Below are 20,568 nucleotides of genomic sequence, written 5' to 3'. Positions count from 1 at the left end.
TCATGGAAAAACACACTGATTCCCGGACTGTCCACAGGCCAGATTGAGAAGGCGATTGGGCCGCATCCAGCCCATGGGCCTTAGGTTGCCTACCCTTGGCTTAGAGCCTCAGAGCATCTGTTCTGCATGTCCCAGCTTTGATTCATCTCTAGGCAGGGCTGGGGCAAAACTGTCTCTGAAATCCTGGAAAGCCACAGTCCATCAATGTAGACAAGATTGAGCTTGATGGACCAGGGGTCTGATTCAGTTTGAGGCATCTTCATATATGCCTAGCAGTGGGTTGCATCCAGATATAGTCCTGCTTAGAGTTGACCCCCACCCTGTGAAATCAATAGGACTTCAGTTGTCTCATTTATCTCAATGAGCCTGTTTTCAGCAGGTCTATGACTGGATTCCTGCAACCCAACATTTATATTCATGAGCCATTTGACATGTTCTGTGCTAATATTGGGCATGAAAGACAAACCCATTTTTCAAAATTCAAGCTGTCATTATGATATGAGGGTGCATTGGATCTGTTAGGCTAGCTACAGTCTCTGCAAAGGATGCTTGTTATGTTACCACTTTCAGTATTTCTTTTTAAAATATATCCCACTGTGCCTTTGACGATACAGGAGAGTTTTCATTCAGTAACTGGTCGCATGGTGAAATTGACTCAATGCAGCTGACATGGTAGGGATGGAGGAGACCTTCGTTCAGCTCACATTTTTGAGTAAACAGACCTTATTCTCACCTCCTGATCTAATAGATTGAAATGTGATTATCTCTTTGATTTCACATTTCTTCAGATCTTACAATGTAGTTCCTGGCTGAGAAAAGGTACCATAATGTATTTTAAAATGGAATATTTTAGGTTAAAATATGCTTAGAAATGTGTAAATTAAGGGGGGAAATAGATTTAAATACCATAATTTGTGTTAAGGTATGGGTTATATCCAGTGCTAGTCCTATTCAGATGAGGCCCATTGAAAGTAATACGTATGACCTCCTCAGTGTCGTTAATTTCAATGAGTCTTAAGTTGGATGCAACGCTGTGGGGGGAATTCAACATTGTGCTCCATCACCACAAGCATTTTGGCTTGTCAGGTGGAATGATCCCTTCTCTCCTCACCCCACACACTGCTCTGGAGGTTCTCAGGGAGTGCAAGGGCACACAGAGGGATGAGAGTGGGGAAAGCCCAAATGTGCAAGTGGAAATTCCTGGGTGGGCTTCCTCTGATGGGATTTGTTAGGTAAATCCCACCCCGTGTATAATAAATATCGTGTGTGTGTGTGTGTGTGTGTGTTTAAAAACCAAACCACAGATTAATGTGGAAATGGCACAGAACAGACATATGAATGAACACATGCAAAACAAAAATGGCCTGAGCCGTCCATCCCACAACCCCAGGCAGCTCTGAGAATGAGTTCTAGTGAGCAATGATGAAAGTTGGTTTGATCATGATGCAAGATGTTGGCATCATTCTTCATCTGATTCTGAATAATACCTGAAAAACTGGACAATAAGCTGGCCCCAAAGTCTGAGCATCAGGAAAAGGGCACGTCTCCGAGTTAAAACCAGTTCCTTGGTTAAAGAGTTGTAAGAAACCTTTTGGTGTGGGCTCTCTCTGTGTGTGTGTATAATAAAGGATTATTCCTGGCAAGCCTCCAGTTGGAGCCACATGTCAAGATAAGGTTCTTTGACACTGTGAAACTTTAGAGCATACCCTTCCCCTTTTAGCAAATACAAGAGTTTGCAGACTTGGCAAATATTGTCCCTCCCCGGAAAGATTTGACATTGTAAACAATGGCAGAGCCTCCTGCATTGCTCTCTCTCGGGGGATTTTGCCGGCAGCCTGGCTTGGGAGAGAGATTAATAGCACGGCAACTTGACAGGTTTCAAAAACACAGATCCAACCTCTTGCGTGTGGATGTACAGCAGGCCTGTGGGGTGGGCAGAAAGGGAATGGGGGTGAGCAGCAGTTTTACAAGTGCTTTTGGGCAGAGAGCCTCCGGGAGATGGGCTGCCAGGTCTCCACTGCAAAGTTTGCTAAGCTCCTTGTAAGTACAGAGGACTTGCATGATATTTGTTGCTTCCATGTAGGGCGATGGTATTCTTTCGAGGGGAGAAGAGCAATCACACTCCTAATGGCTGGCTGTTAGAATTATTTCAAAGAGGCTATGTGCAGATAGCCTCATTCTCTCTTAGACAGATGAAAAACTCAGTCCTTGTGCGCTGTCAGTGGCAGCTGGGAGTCAGTACTATTTAGTTGTGCTATAAACTAAAGTGATGCAAAAGAAGGAAGGCATTCGAAACACCATTCTAGGGTCAGAAAGCCTTCATTTTACGGGAAGAGTTAAGGTGATTGCAAAGTCACTTGTATGCAAACAACAACATAGAAATCACAGGTTATAAGTGTTTGTCTTAACTTCCATTCCATGCAAGACATATATACATTCCACAGTCTTCTATTATATCATTAATATTATTTCTAGGGATGGGTGATCTCTCCCCTGCACTCTGCCCCGGTCTCAGATTGACTCGGAAGCATGCCAGGTTATTCCCTCTGTCCCATTGCAAAATAGCTTGACTTCTTTCCAATTTAAGCTCTTGGGTGGTAAACTACAGTTCTCAAGATTATTTGCGGGAGGTGCTTTAAATGAGCTTCAAAAGTACGGTGTGTATTCAGCCTTAATCTGAATCCACTTTACAGTAACTTGGAAATATGACAAGCTATTTCCATAATTGGGGGGAGGGGAATTCCTCAGTTTATTTTTGAGCCAATCTGAGACAAGGGCAGAGAAAAGCCTATCCATTCCTGGAAATCATTACGACTCCTTGAGTTACCCACTTCCTTGTTTGTCCACTTTCATCTGCACTAGGAAGGCTCTCATCCAGACAAGGAAAGGTGATGCCAAGCCGTGTTTTCTCACCCAGCCACTTGTACTTGATTCCAAGAACTTCCAAATGGCTTTGTATGCCATTGACCTACATCTCTGCAGGTAGCTAACACCCTTTCTGACTCCTCAGGCTACATTTTTTCCTTTTCCATTAGTGCAGGCTGATGTTTCGCATTGCGACACATCGCACAAAGATGAATTGGCCCTTGTCTCATTGCATTAGGTCACACCAACGAAATCAAGTGGAAAGCACAATGCTTCCTTAAGTTTCTCTTGAATGCCTTTGCTCCGTACCAGATGGAGAGCAGGTGTCGCTGGCGCCTGGAATGACTGAAATTCCATTGCAAAAACACACATACAGGCAAACATAAACACATAACCTTTCTATCCTTATTAGAAGAATGTACTGTTGTTTTATGCTTACACCCCCCTCCCCAAAGGGTCTCTCCTCTGTTGCATTAATCTCACTATTTCTTATGACAAGACACCTTTTCATGTTTTGTAGCATTTTAAAAAGTTTTTATTTATACTTTTCAAGTTTATACATTTCATTAGTTTTACAATCAGTTTAAGATTTCAACGTTTGACTTCCTTCCCCCTCTTTCTGCAGCTCCTTAAATTTATTTTTTAATATCTTCTGCATATCCACATTCATTTAATTAACTACTTTAAATATATACTCTTATGAAACTGCAGGTTATTACAATAATCCTGCTCATATTTTTATCTGTTTGCAATTTATCTGAAAATATTCAATAAACCATTTCCATTCTTTTATAAAAAGTTTGTTTTCTTGATTTCTTATTATTCCAGTAAGTTTAGCCATTTCTGCATACAGTATTCCGTAAGTTTTTGTATCCATTTTTCCTTTGCTGGAACTTCTGCTTCTTTCCATCATGTTTTGTAGCATGACTCAATTTAAAATACTGTATTTTTCGTCCCATAGGACGCTCCGTCCCATAGGACGTACCTAGTTTTTTTTGGGGGGGGGGAATAAAGGAAATTTTCCCCCCTTTATTTCCCCCCAAAACCAGGTTGGGGAACAGCGGGATGGCGGCGCTGCGCCTCCCCACTGTCCCCCGAGCTTGTGGGGCTGGCCAATGTCTGCCCGAAGCGCGGGGCACTCTGCTTCAGGCCGCCCCGCGCTCTGTGCAGCAGGCTGCTATCCGCAGCGTGGGGAGCCCCGCGGGAACTCCCGCAGGGCTCCCCATGCTGCGGATGTCTGCCCGGCGCGCTGTGCGCTCTGCTTCAGGGCGCACCGCGCGCTGGGAGGCAGGCTGCTATCCGCAGGGTGGGAAGCTCTGTGGGAGTTCCTGCAGAGCTCCCCACGCTGCGGATGTCTGCCCGGCGTGAGGGGCGCTCTGCTTCAGGGCGTTTTGCGAGCCGGGCGGCAGGCTGCTATCCGCAGCCTAGGGATCCCTGCAGGAACTCCCGTGGGCTCCCCAGGCTTGCTGATAGCTTCCTGAAACCTGGAGAGCGAGAGTGGTCGGTGTGCACCTACCCCTCTCGCTCTCCAAGCTTCAGCGAAAGCCTGTATTCGCCCCATAGGTCGCACACAGATTTCCCCTTCATTTTTGGAGGGGGAAAAGTGCGTCCTATAGGGCGAAAAATACGGTAAAATGTGAAAAGCTAAGATGTGCTACAAACAGTTTAGAAACATATGAGTTCCTTGAGCTCAGTAATGCCTGTAACTTTCCAGGATTTCAGATGCACTTCTCCTCCAGCCATCCCTGGAGATACTAGGAATTGAATCTACAAAAACCCATTAAAAAGCCTACAGCTTCCAGGACAACTGAGGCTGAATGTCGCAAGAAGCCAGCAGGCTCCCAATGCAGCCCTGTGATGCGGCTGATTCTGGCTCAACTCCTCAGGATTATCAATTCAGTGTTCTCCTCCTGACCACCGGTGGAGTGAGCTGTTGTCTGCAGAGTAGGAACCCTGACCATTTCCAACCCTTACATGGCTTTAGCCTTTCTAAAACCATCCTTCTAATTTGTTGTTTCTTTGCTGTTTGGATGCTCGTAGTATTTTCAGCCTTCAGAATATATCCTTTAATGTGAACATTGGGCTTGTCAACGTGGGCCCTACACACCTGATGTTCAAAAAGCCAAATCTGCTTGAAAGCTGGGGACAACCTGTCTAAAGGAAAAGCACACTTCCATTTGTCAGAGATTTTTCTCTCTCTCTTGCAGATATGTGAACTGAACTATCTGCCGCTAATGAGCTATATTCTGTTTTCTGGAGGATGTGATACCTAGACAGTGAGAATGTTGTCATTTGACTGTCATCTTTAATCAGCTGTGATTCTGTTTTAACTAGGGTTGTAAGCTTTAATCAATAGATTAATTATTTGAAGCTTTTGTTAGCGGAGCTGGGAGTTAAGGGCACACTTGTTTTGCACCTCCGAAGCTATCTTGTGTGCTACAATAGGGAATTAAAGAAAATATTAAATATGATCTTTCCTCATAACAAATAATGTTTGATTTTGCTGTTTAAATGAAAATCTTGGGGTTTTAGTAACGCAGAATTTTAGCTGTGTTTTAGCTGTGTCATTTGTTGAAAAATATGACCCAGGGGCCCTTTTTGCTGCCAAAAGCCAACTACTACTACTACTACTACTACTACTACTACTACTACTAATAATAATTTATTATTTGTACCCCGCCCATCTGGCTGGGTTTCCCCAGCCACTCTGGGCGGCTTCCACAGAAACCAAAAATACAGTAAAACCACACATTAAAAACTTCCCTGAACAGGGCTGCCTTAAGATGTCTTCTGAATGTCAGGTAGTTTATCGAAACAAAATAAAAAAATTCCTTCCAGTAGCACCTTAAAGACCAACTAAGTTAGTTCTTGGTATGAGCTTTCGTGTGCATGCACACTTCTTCAGATACCAATTCAGATTCAGGTAGTTTATCGCTTTGACATCTGATGGGAGGGCTTTCCACAGGGCGGGCGCCACTACCGAGAAGGCCCTCTGCCTGGTTCCCTGTAGCTTTGCTTCTCGCAATGAGGGAACCGCCAGAGCTTAGCTGACACAATATTAACATGCAGCTCCATTATCCAATAACATGGGTGTCATTGTTTTATCCAGATTTTCCAGTACTTTCCCCACCTTGAAATCACACAACGAGGAAGAGAATGTTTTGTAATGGCCGTTTTACCACAGAGAAGTGAAACCAATCTCTCCCTGAGATACTGGGATGTATTCAGGGATGTATTCAGTGTCCATCATATTGAGAGTAGACTTGTTGAATTCAATAGGCATGACTGAGGTCCATTGATTTCAATAGGTCTACTCTGTAAATAATTTGTTAGATACCACCTTATGTTTTTGACAAGGAGCAGGAAGAGGCAGGAGATGTGGGGAGCAGCACAAGTGACTTGGAGCTTTGGATCCCTAAGTCCCCCTAAGTTAAACTATGGAATTTGCTACCTCAGCATGCGGTGATAGGCACCAACTTGAACAGCTTTAAAAGGGGATTAGACAAATTCAAGGAGGAGAAGGCTATCAATGTCGAGTAGCCGAGTAGCCATGACACCTGCATGCTACTTCCAGGATTAGAGGCTGCCTTCATCCGAATACCAACTGATAAGGAATAACTGAGGGAGAGATACATGGTCCTCATGTCCTACTTGTGAACTTCCCATCTGACTGGCCACTGTGAGTGTCACCCTCTAGTCTTGACCTGGTACCAGGCAAGAAGTCCTCAAAGTACAAACCCCTACATCCCACAGGTTGAAGAGGAACAAGCAAGGCCTCCTGAACCCAATACTGATAATCCCTTTTAGGGGGCCCTCTGGGTTGATACCCCTAGAACTGTCAGAGGAGGAGGAGGAGCTGCCCCCCCATATCCTTGAGCACCCTGAAGGCAAAAGCCTCAGGTCCACGCTGAAGACTTATGGCAAAGCATGCATCTACTCATGAGTAGAGGGGTATACTTGTGAGTAAGCAATCCTTGATACCCATTCACCACCAGCAGCTATGGTTAGGAAGAAAGTGAGGAGGCCAGAGTATATAAGCCCTCCTTATTTAGCCCTTCCAGTGTAGGTTATCTGGCTCCAGCTTTCCATGTGGTGCGTCTTGACCATGGACTGTTGCCTGGCTTTGTCCCTGGGTCATGTTTGGGACTAGACTGATTATCCATGCTTGACTTTGGTTTGTTTGTACTGTGCTGTGCTGTATCTGCAACCTTGTCTTCACTGGTGAGTACTTTGGTGATGGCTTATATCTCCTGTGACATGGACCTTAGCCCCTGAAGCATGAGATTGAGCTGACCTAGATGGGCCTTGGGTCTGATCCAGTAGGGCTCTTCTTGCATTCAGCCTCCTTTTTGGACTCTGAAGTCTCAAAGCTAAATTCTGCTATGCTGCAGGGATGACAGACAGTGTTGGCTGGGGCTGATGGGAGTTGGAATCCAACAATGTCTGTGGAAGCTACAGATTTCCTTCTCCAACAGCAATCAAGAAACCCAGAAGGAGATTCCAGTTCTTTTTTTGCCTTTTGCCTACTGCTTTCACTTTGGTATATAAAATCCAATGAGCTTTGCTCCCCCCTCTGAATTGCATATCCACCCAAATCCATCTGGCCTGATGATAAAATAAACATTGTTTTGAAGAAGCAAACAGAAGTTAAGAAATAGTTTTACTTTCTTCCCAAGCTCCTTTAAGAAAGCGCTTTGTTCCAGGGGGCTGATTCTCCTGCTTCCTCCTTAGACAGAGCCACGAAACGCATCGGAGTGATAATCGCTCTGCGAGCTTGTCTCCTACATAATGTTACAGGAAATTACTTCTCAATTTCTTTCCATTTACCTGCTATTATGCACCTGACAGGTGGCGGCAAACAAATGCTCCTTGGGGGCCCTGACAGGTGTCAATGAGAAGGGAAGACTCATTAAGCACACTGCTCCAGAGATGAAGAAGGAGCAGAAGAAAAATGTCTAGGAAGCTGAAGATGTGTTGCTGTTTTGAATTAGCTCATTTAAGAGCCCCCCTCAAAATCCCTGGCCATAGGGCTAGGCTCCCTCAATGTTGAGGGGGCGGAGGAGGCTCCCGGTGGTCAGATGTTGTGCCAGAGTGCCAAAGGTCCAGTGGCCCCTGGGGAACAACCATGCCCTCCTTCCAGGGCAGCCTGAACAGATGTGATCAAGCATTCCATCGCGAGTGCTTCCTGATAACATGAGTGTCCCAAGCAGCCCAGAATGTGCCTGGAAATGACAGGAGCAGGAAGCCATAACCTGCTATGGGGCCCAGTTCATAGCTATCGGCTGTGATGGGTAATTCCAGAGAGAGGAAAGGGTTCCAGGGCAAGATGACCAGGAGTGCCATAGGTGCTCCATGATTCAGCTTCACTGCTGGTGGAAGGTAAAAAAATCAGTGGGCTCTGGGAACACCACTGCTGGAGTTGGGAAGAGTATTGGAGCAATACAGTTCAGACAAAACACAGTATTTGCGGGGGAAGATTTATTTTCAGAGGTTGCATTTTGTAGCATGCTTGCCCACTTCCCTTCTTTACTTCTGTGGGGTGCTCTGGCACCACTGTTTCTCAGAGTAGAGTTTGGTGTTTCAATCCTGAGGGATGCGTTAAGGGCCCCTTCCGGGCTGGTGTCTTTTGTGAGTGTATTCTGCAACATGGTACTGATACAATAACAGTGCTGTAGTGGTTGATTCATACTGCACCATCCACATACCATTCTGCTTTATTACCTGTTCTGCAATGTTTTTCCCTCCCTGCTTTATTGCTGCCTGGAGGGGCACTCTTGCACTGGAATGCAACAAAAGCAGGACAAAAACTGACAAAACCCCTGGGACGTTTGTGGTATGGAAAGGTCCAGGACTTACAGGGAAGCTGCAGGACACACAGCTTGGTAATGAAGAAGTATGACAGCAACAAAATATTTGCAGGCACAAGCAGTACTGAAAGTAGAATAGCATATATTGACCCCCACCTGAATACCGTAATTAGCACTAATAATAGTGAATGCAACTATAAGGGATGTCTTTCAACCTGGAAATGTGCTCAAGTTTCGAAGAGTGTCATGAAGTCAGGCTGTTTTGTGTAAACTAAGTATAATAATAATAATAATAATAATAATAATAATAAAAAAAAAAAAAAAAAAATAAATTGTATGCCACCCATCTGATTGGGTTGCCTCAGCCAATCTGGGCATCTCTCAACAGAATATTAAAAACACGATAAAACATCAAACATTAAAAACTTCCCTAAACTTCCTTTCTCTACTGCTTCCCTTGCCACAGCCCCCCCCCTTGTGAGCTCTAAGCCCATACGTCATGTGACCAGAGAGATAAAACCCTATGCTACACTACCCTTGTCATCTGAGTTATGCTCTCTGTGTAGGCTTTGTCCTGGCCGGAGTGTGCTGTGATTAGATACCGAGTTACACCATCTTCTGCTGTCTGAGACAATAGTGGGGCTTCCAAGATTTTCTTAGCATGAGTCAAAGCTGTAGCAGTGAAGGATTGTGGGTAGTGAATTTCAGCATTGTAGCTGATTCAAATCGGGATGCTGTGGGAAGAAGCAGCGGAAACAACCAGTCACCATGATCATGAAGTGATCATGCGCTTCCTGTACTATAGGAGCCAAAGTAATCCCTCACCCCATGTTCTTTTCCTGCATAGGAAGTTCAGACAAGGGTGAAAGATTTGAAAATAGCCTCCTTCCTGCAACATTCTGCCAGTTTGCTCCACACATGGTAGAGCAAAACAAGACATTATCACTCAGGGACCTTTTAATGATAAATATGGTTTGAAAAGGGTGCTGGGAATTGTTTAAGGGAGCTGGGAATTCTAGCTCTGTGGTGAGTAAACTATAGTTCCCATGATTCTTCGGGAGGAAGCTATGTGCTTTAAATGAGTGTAACAGTGTAAAAATCTGTGGATTAACTAGTAATGGGGAATCGATCCGCTGCCATCAGCACAGGCAGGCACTAGAATCATAGAGTTGGAGCATCACAGAAGCATAGAGTGGAGAGGCCCTTGCAGGCCAACTGGCTTAATGCAGGCAATCCAGAGCTAGAGCATCTCCAACATGCTCTGGATTTGTTCAGCTCCTACCTGACAATTTCCAGGGAGGAAGAGACACCTCCCACCTGGTAGCTGCTTCCATTGCCAACCATTAAGATGTTTTTCCTAATGTTCAATCGAAACTTAAGCCCATTAAGTCCTGTACAGCAGCAGAGAACAAAATTTTGCCCTCTTCCAGGTGACAGCCCTTTGGTTATTTGAAGAAGCTTATCATGTTGTCTCAGTCTTCCTCCTCCAAGCTAGCCACTTCCAGTTCTTTCTACTTTTCCTCATAGGTCTGGGTCTTCCTGGTGAAGCTCCATGTCCAGAACCAACTTAGAGCTCCATTCCAGTTGTAGTCTAGCTACACCTATAAAAGTTGCCTGTGGAGCAATCTCCAGTTCCAGGGCCCGACCTGGTCTGTCCCAGCCATTTTTTTCTGGCCCCCCAAGACCTCATCTATTTGGCAGTGAAAGGGAGGGGAAATTAAGTCAACAATACACTTTGGTAGGTGAGTCCAGTGCCCAGCAGGGGTTGCAGTTGGCCCCACCACTGACATGAGATCCATCATTTGATGAGCCAAGAGAGGACAATGATCTCTTCTGCAGATCTGTACAGATCATTGAAGAGCAGGGCTGTATGCCTCTGTGTGGGTATGTGGGGGGGGTGCAGAGTGCAGCTACCCACCACTGGAATGCAGTCTCCCGAGAGCTGGCCAAGGGTGAATGGAGCCTTTGGGCCAAAAATAAGATTAACCAGCTCTTCTTTACACGATCCATCTCTTACCTTTGCAGCATAGGCAACTGCAAGGTCTCTAGATGAGACTTCGCTCCTCAACAAAAGAGAAAAATATTGTGGGGGTCAGCCCTTAAGAATCCCCAGAGACAAGCTGTCCATTTCCTTTCAGGAAAGTTTTCAGGATGATGGTTCCTCTCTCACTAGAATATTTCAGCATAATAAGTTTGAAGAGAGCTTTGGAAAGGAAGCATATCTTATTTTAGATGCAACTTGTGTGTTTTGGAGTCTGTCTTTTTCCACAACAGAAGTTGAAGGTTTTGAGAGTGCCTTTGATCTGTAAATGGTTCAGTGGCAACTGTTTTTCTTCTGAATAATCAGAAATACAAAATAGCCACCCCCCCTTCTTGTTTTTTAAAAAGTGTAACAACAGCATACACCCATGGGAGAATGTTACTGATTTGACCTTGTTTAATACATGAAAGCTAAGCACATTCGATGCATGTTTACTTGAAAGTAAGTCCCACCATGTTCAGCGGTGCTTGCTTCCTCCTTCTTTTTGGAACTTAATTCTTCCTTCTAGTGGCCCCAATGGCCTAGATTTTTCATAGGCATCACATACATTAACTTTTTGATGCTTAAAATAGCCCTGGCAATGTCATCATCAACCCCATTTTTCAGATATGGGGCTGGGACTGAAAGAACAACGGCTTGCTTTCGGCCACGTAGGCTTAATCCAATGCACACTTACTTAAGAGTACAGATGGAAGGATCAGTCAGTTTCTGTTCTCTCAAGTTCTCCTTTTTCCAGTTTTGAATTCAGCTTTCCACATTTTGCAGCAATTTGTGATTTTTTTTATTAATTTTCCTGATATTTGCACGTTAGGACAAATTTCTCCTAATAAACACATTTTCATATGCAGCTTTGATTAATGTATTCATTTTTCCTAATACAATGCATTTTGTATGCAATTTTCATAAAAATCTTCATTTTTATGCACGCACGTCCATTTTTGTAAACAGTTCGAGAACTGTGTCACAAGGTTCAGGCAAATTTCATAGCTGTATTTCAGATTGCATATTGTGTAGGAAAGTGGGAATGTGATATTCTGAATCAAATGAAATTGGGAAGCAAAGTTCGCTTCCATTCCTACTTGGAAATAAAATTCTTCTGAACACAGCTGTTTACAAAGTATGGAATTGGCTGCTGTGAGGTTTGAACCAATGATTTTTCAGTGCATATTCTTGGCACTACGCTATACTTGATCAGTTCCAGTGATGGTTCCTCCATCAGTCTCTTTTAAGCCATTTCACAGGCAAGTGCAAATTATAATGGGACTGACATGGACTGCTTGATCCACACAACAGGAGTTCTGTTGTGGGCCTGCAAAAACATGATACTGATTTGTTTTCCACACTTCTCCATTAGCACCCAGGTTCAAAATCAGCAATGGAGGGGCCCAAGCTAGGATAGGCACTTCAGTCTTCTCAGGATGGTGTGTAATAGGAACTTGTTAACTTAGGAAGCTATTATAGCAAGGAAACAAAGATACCCCTAGGTAATTCAGCTAATGGACCAAGATGACCAAAACTGTGCAACCTGCAAAAATTACGGCACATCAGGACAATACGTGTACAATTCATTCCTCTTTTGGTAGTCATGGCAAGGAACAAAAGAGCTAGGGCACTGTAATCCTACCATTGCCCACTGGGATCATGCTCAGCTTCTCTTCTTCCATCCCAGGTTCTAAGGATTCACTAGGGATTGACCATGCCCTTTCTAGTCTATCTGCACGGACCTGAGGACTAGAATTATTATTTTTTTAATAAAAAGGAAAAAAGAACAGGGACACTTTGAAGATGATGAATGGTGTGCTCTAGTTCTGTGCTTATGCAGATCCTATAGAACAGTCATGTGGAGGACAGTAAACCTGCCTCATCCTACTCAAAGTGTTTAGTCAAAACAAAATAAAAAAATTCCTTCCAGTAGCACCTTAAAGACCAACTAAGTTAGTTCTTGGTATGAGCTTTCGTGTGCATGCACACTTCTTCAGATACACTGAAGAAGTGTGTATCTGAAGAAGTGTGCATGCACACGAAAGCTCATACCAAGAACTAACTTAGTTGGTCTTTAAGGTGCTACTGGAAGGAATTTTTTTATTTTGTTTTGACTATGGCAGACCAACACGGCTACCTACCTGTAAAGTGTTTAGTGTGATTGCATATGGTTTTATAGCTTCTCAGAAAGCCTGAGTGTGGGTGTGATATGTAATCCCAGTGAGATCAAGCTGTTTCACCTTCCTCATCTCAGTTTTCCCATCTCTTGTAAGTCCTGGTCTTAAAAAGTTATCCAGTCCCCAAGCCTGCCCAATTTGCCCTGGCTGCCCCCGCTGGGATTGCCAATATTTCCTGGTGATTTGGCTTACAGCTAGATTTATAGCATCACTGTTTCCAAGACGAATGTGCTGTCATTCTTTGTGTTGCTGCTGTGATCTCAGAAACATCAGGGGAGTCTGCAACAGGAGTTTCTTTGAGCCCCAGCTGGGTGAGTGCTCTGAGCTTCGTTGCAATCTGCTTTGCTCAGTGAGAGGCTGGCTCCGGACAGAACATTCATTCTAAAGCAGGGGAGAAATTAATAGAGTTTATTGTTTGCCAAGTTATAATGTCATGATTTTGAGTAATGTAGGCAAACCATTGAGTGGCTATTTCATGCAGCCTGATGGCTCTTTGGAGGCTAGTTAAAAAAAAGAAGAATGCAGCATGATGGAAGATCTTGCAGGAGATGATGATGGAACGGCTGGGAAGATTTTGCTCAAGATGAAATATTGAGAATGGGGATCAGAGCACAGTAAGATAAGACACCCACTCCTTTACTTTTGTCTGTAGGATGGTGCTTAAAGACCCTAGGTAGGAAAAAATGGAGGGGGGGTAGGAATACAACTTTGAGTGTTTACCAGAGGAACTGAAGATGCAATAGGTTAATACATCTGGCTGTTAACCAGGGGATTGGTGGGTTGAGCCCACCCAGGGATGGCTGTGGGCAGAATACCTGCATTTTAGGGGGTTAGCCTAGATGACCCTTGGGATCTCTTCCAACCATAGCTGTCGACGTTTCCCCCTTTTTAAGGGAATTTCCCTTATTCCGAATAGGATTCCTCGCAAGAAAAGGGAAAAGTTGACAGCTATGCTTCCAATTATGATTCTATGGTTCGTTCAAAGGTATCAATAAAGCAGAACCTTGTTTGGATGGTCCCTTAACTTATCTGAGTCTTATAAATAAGTGTGTGTGTGTGTGTGTGTGTGTGTGTGTGAGAGAGAGAGAGAGAGAGAGAGAGAGAGAGAGAGAGTTCAACTGTCACTTAAGTGCAGCTGTAGTTCAGATTATTTTAGTGCTGGATTGTAAGGTGTTGGCCATCTCCCAGCTGGTGTTTTACTGCATATGCATTCTGAAACATGTTATGGACACTGTAGTGGTGTATTATTGGTGGAGTTATTTTGCTTCACTTTGTTTTGTGATGCTTCACCAGTGCTACCACATTTCTGCTGCCTGGAGAGGCTATTGTGCATTGAAAGTGGAAGATAAATAAACTAGACCCTTTGTGATCCAGAAAACCCTATGGGATTACAGCAGGAAGTTGTAGGATATGAACTGGTTGGAAAGGAAGCAGTGTGACTGCCGGAGTTTTTGGAGGTATAAACAGTATTGAAAGCAGAATTGCGTGTGACTGCCGCAATGGCATCGTGAGCACAAATCATCATTAAAGCACAATAAAAAGGACATCTGGAGGGGCCCCCAGGGAGAGATCTTCAGAAAAAATAGCAAACATAGCAAGAAGTTTCATGCAAGAACATTGCAGATCCACTCGAGGAAAGAAAGAACAGAATGAATGAAAAGTGGGAAAGCAGGATAAACAGACTGAATGTAGGCCATCTCTTACATCAGGCAGATCTTTGATGCAGCCTGATCGTGTGAACATGGTTCTTTTCTGTGTTACATTGCCACATTCACTCCAGAGTAGCAGCTTACCGGCCTGGTAATTTTTGTGTTTTGCACTCTGCTTAAAATGCAACCTAGGTGGAAGAAAATGTCTTAAATGCATCTCTGTGCCTTTCTCTCTGCGGCTGTTTACTAAAGGCTGGCAAATATTTGGCTTTCTTATCTCGTGGAAGTCCAATTCATGGAGGAAATCCAGTTCCTCTGCCAGACTGGCATCAGGATGACCACATACGATATATGGCAATCATTACGGAAGCAAGTTAGATATGAGAGGCAGCACCGTAAGGGAATAATTCCCAGCACTTCAGGTTTCTAGGTGACCTAAAGCAAACTTTGTTTTAAATGGCTCCGAGAATAGCAGCATCACTATATCAAATGGGCAATTTGTAGGCAGTGGAAACTGGTCTTCAACAGTACCATCTGGTAATTGTAAGCAGCCATTTTAGGCACAGCCCTCCAGGATATTCTCTCTCTTAAGCTCACATCAAAGCTCTTGCACAGCTCCTGTTCATTTCAATGGAGCCTAAAGCAACACGATACCTTGCTATTTCTCACTATAAAATAAATGCACAGAGAATTTTTTTTTTGGGGGGGGGAGGTGGATAAGCAAAATCACCTGTTAGATGAATTTGTTTGTTTTTTTCTGTACACTTTTAATATTTGCATTTTTTAATTACCCTCGAGTGGAGAAAGGAAACCAAGCTTTCCCTTCTCCAGGGTAAGCCCAGCCCTATAATGTCAACACTTGTTCCCACAGGAGGCAATGATGGCTTTAAAAGAGGGCTGGACAAATTCATGAAGGCTATCAATGGCTACTACCCATGAAGGCGCTGCCCCCCTCCATAGCTGGAAGCAATAATGATGCTGAATACCAGTTCTGAAAACCACAGGAGGGGAGAATGCTCTTCTGCTTGGGTCCTTCTTGGGAGTTTCCCACAGGCATATGGCTGGCCTTTGTGAGAACAGGATACTGGACTAGATGGGTCATTGGCCTGATCCAGACTCCTATGTTCTTATGTAAAAGATGTGATAAGCATTTGGAACCAAGGAGAGGGGTCTAATATAGCAGCAGAAAAGTGGCGTTTTTTTCATTCTTTCCTGGAATTGTGTGCTTATGTTGGCTTGTTAAGAACAGAAAGAAATGCAAACAAGAAATTTAATGTTGAGGACCATATCCCATTCCTAGAGGAAATGTTCTGCTCCTATAATCTGACTGTGGGCTTTTTGGCTCCCTTTTCACCTTTCAGAATTGTCCTCCATCATCTTGTCCTTATGCTTAATTTTCCATTGCCTTTCTTCAAATATTGGTTTAGCCATAGTAAATTATTTTCTTTGTTGTGATGGCAGATATTCCCTGTTTAATTTACTGCTCACACGCTTTACAAAGAGAAAATGAACCACAGATTACCACAAGAGGGACCGCTTAAGCCCTTTGTTTTGCAGAGCTGGCCATGAGCATGCCTTGAATGCAAAATGTCTCCTGTTAGACATTTGTCAAGTGGAATAAATATAAATTCTTAAAGTGAACCAATCCCCCAAGACAATATCTAAGGGCTTATCCACACCTCCTTTTCACCCCTCTCTTTCCAGGCCCAGGTCCATGCTTTAAAGCTCTATGTCCAAGCACTCCCCCCCTTTTTTTGTCCTCAAGCTTTCCCTGTGAAATCTCACTCTTTAAAGCTGAACAAATGACAATTCAGATTATTCACGGATTTAAAAAATTGGGGTTTTGCAGGGAAAGGTCTAGAGGGGGAAAAGAGCACTTGGACAAAGAGCTTTAAAGTGCAGACTGTGCCTGGAAAGCATGGAGGAAAGGTAAGTGCGGATAAGCCCTAATAGTTGAGCAAAGTGTAAATTATCTATCATTTTAAAACAACAAAGGCTTCAATATTATTCACACACGCGAGAGCAGGTCACACTGAATTTGGTATGACGTACTCCTAAGCAAGCATGCATAGGACTGGATGTTCCCTTTTTGAACCAAAGTAGCTTACTCTCCTTCAGTAGTAAAATTTGTGTGTGTGTTTGTGTGTTTGTGTGTGTGTGTGTGTGTGTGTGTGTATATGTGTGTGTATATATATATATATATATATATATATATATATATATATCCCAGACATATCTGGAATATTGCAGTCAGAGGCAGGAATCGCTAAAATATCTGGGGAAATCCAGCTGTATAGCAACCCATGCTGGCAGTGTCATTTTGGGTGTTTTTCCTTTTAAAAAGGCTCAAAAACTTTTCTGTCTGGATTTTCACTGTTTGAAAACCAGTTTGAAAACCCTAGCCGCTACTGATCAGTTATCTGCCCTTGTATAGGTAGGGCATATAATCAGGGCACCAACAGAGAACAACTGCCCACTGAGATTGTAATAAGGCTTTTTGTTGTTGCTGTTGTTTCACCCTATATTTATTACATGCAGCACTGCTTCTTTTCTGCTGCAGTTTGTCTTCTGCAAAAAATAATACATTAGCCCCAGTGGGCAGCAGGATGAATAAATTACGGAATTTATACAATTTACTTTGAGGTGTGAAGTACATAAATTGTGTGTTAAGTTGTGTTGTCATTACAGTATTCCACCCCATTCATTTTAATGCAGAGAGAACACAATGTGCACGACCAAGAAAGATTTTGATTATAATCAATTATGTATTTTTGTAGACTGAAAGCAACAATAGTGAACACAGATCATATTCACTGGATTGACTTCTATTCTGAACATGGAACAAATAAGCAAACATCAGTGATTTCTGTTTTCGTTGGAATTCTCTGATATCCCTCCTGCCACACCCTCCCCCCCCCCCGAATCCTGTGACCCTGCTTGCTAGTGGTACTTCAGAGCAGCAACAGGAGAAGCTGCCTTGGCTCCCTCTACATGTCTTGGCCTCTCCCTCTGGTCAGCATAACAGATTGGGTTCAGAAGGACAAATTAAGCAAATGGGCAGCAGCCACAGGGGGAGTAGAAGTTTAGGCTATTCAAGGAGGGTGGCTCCCTGCAGGAATCTTCTCCAAGTGTGCCCCCAAGACATGGAGCCACCTCTGTTTAGAATACATTAGTAACTGTAGGGAAATGATAGGTTGACATATGAACAGGACTTGCTGTTCATGTGCACAATGTCTATTAAATCACTGTTACAAAGAGACTTCTGTGGTACTCTGATTTGAATAAATGATGTGGTTTTCTTGAACAAAGCCGTAACGTTTTTTCATTGTTATTGCAGATTCCTGTGAAATTTATCAATTATCGGAAGGCAAAGTTGCCTTCCAACACTAATAAATATGTTGTGGTGAATCATGTAATATCTGCTTTTGGGATAATGTGATTTGAAAAATGCATTTCTTAAAAAAATGGTGACAGCCGCTATTATTTGGCAAGAAACAGTCAGGATTTTATCACAAGTTGTGCCAGTTTCAAAATTAAAAGATTAATGGTTTCCTAATGTGGTTTCCTAATGTGGTTCTTATACAACCTTTTTATACAACTTTTTTTTCACAGTATCTTGCAAAAATACAATTCCCAAGAGCATTTGCTTAAGACACTGGATGGGGGGACCTTGTACTTCAGTATTTCTGATCTGTATCTTAAGCTGAACATCATAAAGTGGGTGAAAAGTGTTGGTGAAAAGAAAAGGTAGTTGACAGAAACTTGATCTGTGTCTTTTGAACTCCACAGACTCTCGTTTGCCAATCATCCTTCTGAAGGTGTGTTGAACATGTTTGGGGGAGGTTGTATGAATCAGGTCATGCAATTCACAAGTTCCACACATCTTCAGGGCTGACCGTTAATGTGATGCGGGAGGTCCAATGTCCTTTGTTTTGCTGATAAGGCAGTTTGGATTGGGGCTACAGCACTGGTGGTGGTAGGGAGGTTTAACTCTTTCTTCTCATCCCATTTTTCCTTGGAAAATTGCCCCCCCCCATGCTGTATTGGCTACAAATGGGCAAAAATAAGCTGCAGTTAGGGAGGGGGCAATTCAATTCAGTTCTAATTGAATGACAAACCTACCTAATTTGTACTTTTTGAAACAATGCAGTGGTACCTCGGGTTACATACGCTTCAGGTTACAGACTCCGCTAACCCAGAACTATTGCTTCAGGATGAGAATAGAAATCGTGCTCCGGCGGCACGGCAGCAGCAGGAGGCCCCATTAGCTAAAGTGGTGCTTCAGGTTAAGAACAGTTTCAGGTTAAGTACGGAGGTTAAGTGGTATCCAAGGTACCACTGTACACTGAAACACAGCAATCCTTCAGAATTCTCACTTCTCTGAATTTTGCAATGCAGTTCTCCAGCTAGATAATGTGTAAAAGAATACACATATATACTGGGATAATATAGAAGTGCATACCTTAGTGAAAATAACATGCAAGGGTGCTTTATATTAGGGCAAATGGCTTTGCAAAAATGTGTAATATGTAGGCAATATGTATTTGTATAAATATCCACACTGAGAGAAATTTGCTGACAGATTTGCGTGAAGACTTTCTGTAAAAATTCACAAACTGATGGATAAATATGAATAACTCAACTAAGACTGGAACAATGAGAAACTAAGAGAAACTGAGATCGACAGATTTTCCCATCCCCAGCTGAAATATGGGTACTTGCCTTTGTCCCCATGGTGGTTAATATCATTGCCCTGCCGTTGGTTGGGGCTGGAAAACAGTACAGGGCAGGGAGGCCATATGTCTGACTTTATAGAGGCTAGTCTTATATTTGAAGGGATGTTGGAAGAAAAGTTCTCGGTTAGAAGGGGTCCTCTACTGGAAGGGCCATCTGATTCAAGTCTAATTTAAAGGCAAATAATCATATGAGGGGAGAGCAGGGGCCCTGGAGCTGCCCATCAACACTTGCCACCTGAATAGCAGGCTAAGCATGCACCTGGGTCACTGCCTTTCCTGCAGTGGTTAGATGTATTCCTATTTATATTATAGTAATTATTTGTGTCTATACAAATACACCAGCATGTGCAAGTTTCCTCCTCCTCCTCCTCCTCTTCTGGCTCCTCTGCTGTGCCTAGCACAGGGGCAAAAGCACCATGTTCAAAATCAGATTTCCCCCACTTGCTTTTAATAATAAATTATATACTTGTTTATCCTGTATCTTATTCTGTTAACCATCCTGAGATCTTACGATGAAGGACGGTTAATAATAATAATTTAATTAAAGAAAAAGACACTGAGAGATCTGATCTGCGATGTCATGTCTAATTGTTGTTAATTTTATTTGTACCTTGCCCATCTGAATGGGTTGCCCCAGCCATTGATGCTAGTAGATCCTGAAACAAAATGCGCCTTCTTGTAGTTGTTGTTAGAACTGGTTTTTGCACGCTCATCTCAGCTATAGATATTTTTTACATGGTCTTATGGCTGATCCATACATGATGGTATACCTCTTGTTATCACTTGATGACTACCAGGTGAGCATGCAAATGATTAGAATAAATGAAGTCCTATATTTAAGGGTATGCTAGCTCTGTCAAACCTGTGATGTCTCTTCTATGCATGCAAGTCCTCACTTGCGTACTGTAGTCATAGGGTAATGAATGAGCATTCAGAAATCTACCCTTGGGCAACTCACTATCACTAAGGCAGGGAAAGGAACTTGTGACTGCAACACCCATGATCTCTGACCACTGACTTTGTTGTGGGTGCCTCATGGGAGGTCATGAAACTCCCAGAGGACCACAGGTTTCCCACCTTTGCCCTCTATGGAAGCCAGAGGCCAAAAAGAAAGGGGAAGGACAGGTTAGCAGGGGAAATTTCAGAAGATTCTTACCCCTGCTTGGCAAGGATCACCTTCTTTTATCCAACAGTGAAGAATACAGAACATATATGCTCTAAAGAAAGCCACATTGAATTCAGTATGCTTTGGGGTAAATGTGCTTAGGATTGCAACCATTATTGCAATGAAAGGTTGTTGTTTAGTGTGTA

This window comes from Podarcis erhardii (assembly GCF_964252035.2).
Source record: "Podarcis erhardii genome assembly, chromosome: 6".
Classification (NCBI taxonomy): domain Eukaryota; kingdom Metazoa; phylum Chordata; class Lepidosauria; order Squamata; family Lacertidae; genus Podarcis; species Podarcis erhardii.
Note: the sequence above shows the minus strand (reverse complement) of the source record.